General features: G+C 34.6%; 1 non-coding gene across 1 annotated transcript; it reads right to left on the bottom strand.

Moving 5' to 3' along the window:
* Positions 1 to 2504: 2504 nt before the first annotated feature.
* On the bottom strand, positions 2505 to 2576 carry TRNAD-GUC. The gene has a single exon. It is a non-coding gene; the product is annotated as a tRNA-Asp (tRNA).
* Positions 2577 to 3283: the final 707 nt, after the last annotated feature.

The following is a 3283-nucleotide window of genomic DNA, read 5'->3' as shown; positions in this document are numbered from 1 at the left end:
ATGCAAGATATGTTTTAATGCTTTTGATTGTATTTTCGATAAGTGATGGCTAGAAAAATGGGTCATGGATATGTTGGAATTTTAAGTTAAAATTATTATTTGAGTGAAAATTAGTTTTCAAGATTTAAACTTCCAAGTGATATGTTTGGGTTAAGCCTTTTCACTATAAGACACCTAGTCATGAATAGGTGTTATGGAGAGTCACCATTGGCCATGGAGAGTCACCTATGGGTGAAAAGACACCTTGTAGAGTCACCATTAACTCTATATAAATCCATCTCTTGTTTTATTTTTATATGAGTTTTTCACTAGTTTTTGAGAAGGAGAAAACAAGTTTCAAAGTCAAGAGTCAGAGTCATTTAAGAGCACAGTAATTGTCAACATTCGCTGGCCTAAAAGTACACAAAATTGGTTAAAAAGACCAAAATCATCAATTGCAGGGTGAAAAGGACATTTAGATTCTGATACTGTTTAAATGGACAAAAATGTAAAAATAGGCAGGATGTAAACAGTTTCATCCTACCCATTTTCAAATACTTTTTCTTATTTTTAATTTACATCGGGATGCATCCAGTTTCATCCTTGCTATTTTTCAAGTTTAAGTCAGGATGAATCCAGTTTCATCCTTGCTATTTTTTTGGTGTCCATTTCACCCATAATAATTTTTACTCGTCCATTTGAACCATGTTTTAAAAATATTTGGACAAATGACCCATTTTCCGCTAAAAGTATTGTAGTGCTACTTACTATAAGGCGTGATCGTTATATCTTGGAAGGCGACATCTGTAGAACCGTGAGCACCGTATGCGGGGATGAATTGTCTTTAAGAAAAGAGGATTACCTCGCCTCGATCAACCAATCCGATAAGTCCTTCTAACTCTCTTATTTGTTAGTATTTTGTTTGGATTTCCGAGAAATCGAAACCGCATATATTTTTCCAACAAGATATATAATTAAGCTGCTCATGGTTAACTTTCCTATGTTGTTACTTTAAGATCTTAATGCAAGCTGTTATTATGTCATAAGATCCTAAAATTAAATATATTCCAAATTTTCGTTTCAAAATAAGGAAAAATTTAATGGCGGAGAAGCTTTAAGATCTTAATGCATGCATAAAGCTGTTAATGCATGCATGCAAAGCTGTTATTACTTATTACGTCATAAGATCTTAAGATTAAATGTTTTCCATATTTCTGTTTCAAAATAACGTAAAATAAAATTAATAGCGGAGAATTTTAGGACATTTCATAAAATATGATAATACCATTTCCATATTTAAGTTTCATTTCTAAGACCATATAAGGATGCAAGATTGAAGTTTTTGAGCATCATAGTTTTGTTTCAAGAGCAAAAGACCATTTTATATAGTAGTGAAATTCAGTTGTAGCTAGCATATACTGTATCTACAATGGCTACTGCTCTTAACATCTTCGCTGCTTGTCATATTAAGTCTTATCGGAGGAGGTACAAAAAAAAATTCAAATTCCAAGTTTCGGCTTTAATATAATGATTTTTTTCCCAGTATTTACTTTATATTTTTCTCTGTGACAGGATTTTGTCAATGTGATTTGTCGAACATAGTGATTTCCAAAGACTTACTGGGTTTCAAATTCATGGACAAACTGAGTACGAGGTGTCAATAATCAATGACTGTATATGTCCTCAATCAGACGTGGTGATTAATTGTCCTGTGTTCACAACTACCACTTTAAATGTAAGCCCCAGCATCTTGGAGCCAACCAGTGGTGATCTTTGTAGCCTTAATAGTGGTGAACCAGTTCGCCAAGGTGATATAATCAAGTTCAAGTATGCAACGGATCCTCGCTGCGCTTTCACTCCCGCAAGCTCTAGAATTAGTTGTTCTTAATTCAAATTAATGTCACTTTGGCCGTTTGGCGCCGAGATGATGCAGTCTTATATGATGTTTGTTGTCTATTTCTGTTTTCGAGTATTGAAAAGAAAATGTCTCTGCCATGATGAGTAAAAAATAAAAGACTGGTTCCTTGGAAGCTTTTACAGCGCCATTGGTCTATAAAAAAAAGTCTGTCTTTAACTGTTGTTTTGGATAATCATATCCACCGGGAATCATCATTAATTTTGTTTTTTGCTTTATACCATCTTTTAAATATTAGTACTTCATTTTTGGTGGGTGCTCAGAATCAGACAGATCTAGAGACAAAAAGTTCAGCGGAATTAAAATGCATTTTGATGCTAGAAAATCAGGTCTTATAATGATGCTCCACATTATACCTCTATAATTTTGGTTGGTGTTGCTAAAGTGATGATGACATATTTGAGGATCTTTATCAGAGGGAAAATTGAGACATTTGATCAATGGAGGCCTGGAGGGAGGGGTATGTGTAGAGTGAGGTTTGAGGCTCTCCTCAGCTGAACTTGCTTGGTTTTGATCGATGTGGGGGAAAAGAAATGGAACGCAAAGAAAGTGAAAATGAAAAGAAGACAAAAAAAAAAAAAATTGAAAAATAACGAAGAAGAAAAAAATACGCCGTTGCCGGGGATCGAACCCGGGTCACCCGCGTGACAGGCGGGAATACTTACCACTATACTACAACGACTCGGTTTGTTAGGTTGGCTAGACCTGACTATATGTTAAACGGTAATCAACGATTCTAACCGCTTCAAGCACTTATACGTCTTGATGGCAATCAATCCACTTCCTACGTAGACTAGAGTCACTAGACAGAGTACCTAATGAGATTTACTTATCTTTGGACATTGATAGCATATACCGATAAATTTAGCTGTCGTCAACACAACTGGATACAACCAATTCAAAAGCTTCTACGACTGGCGTTATTACACGCTCGAATGTAAAATAAGCACGTGCCTTTAAGTTACCAAACATATAATAATACATATATATCTGTATTATAAAAAGAAGAGGTGTGTAGCCTTACAAATCCGACCATCAATTTCGTAATCCCACGATGGAGATTGATCGGTTATATGTCCTATATAAACATCCGTCTGATCCCTTGGCTTCCTAATAAAAATATAATTCTAAAGATTATTTAACAGCGTCGGATCCTTGGATTTCTTAATTTGACTACAGCGTCGGATTTCCTAATTTGACTAAGTTTCCGTTAATATAGGCTAACACTAAGTAGATGTATTTATAGAACAAAAGAGCGTCATTCTTTAACGGTTTCACCAACAAATGGTCTTCTATCTATAGTTCTTCCCCTCCATTAACGAATTATAATTCTTAACTTTGTCTCTCTATATCATAATAATACTGAGTTATTAATACTAAGTTATTATT

The sequence above is a fragment of the Papaver somniferum genome, chromosome 1 (genome assembly GCF_003573695.1).
Source record: "Papaver somniferum cultivar HN1 chromosome 1, ASM357369v1, whole genome shotgun sequence".
Classification (NCBI taxonomy): Eukaryota; Viridiplantae; Streptophyta; class Magnoliopsida; order Ranunculales; family Papaveraceae; genus Papaver; species Papaver somniferum.
Note: the sequence above shows the minus strand (reverse complement) of the source record. Positions and strands in the feature narration are given on the sequence as shown.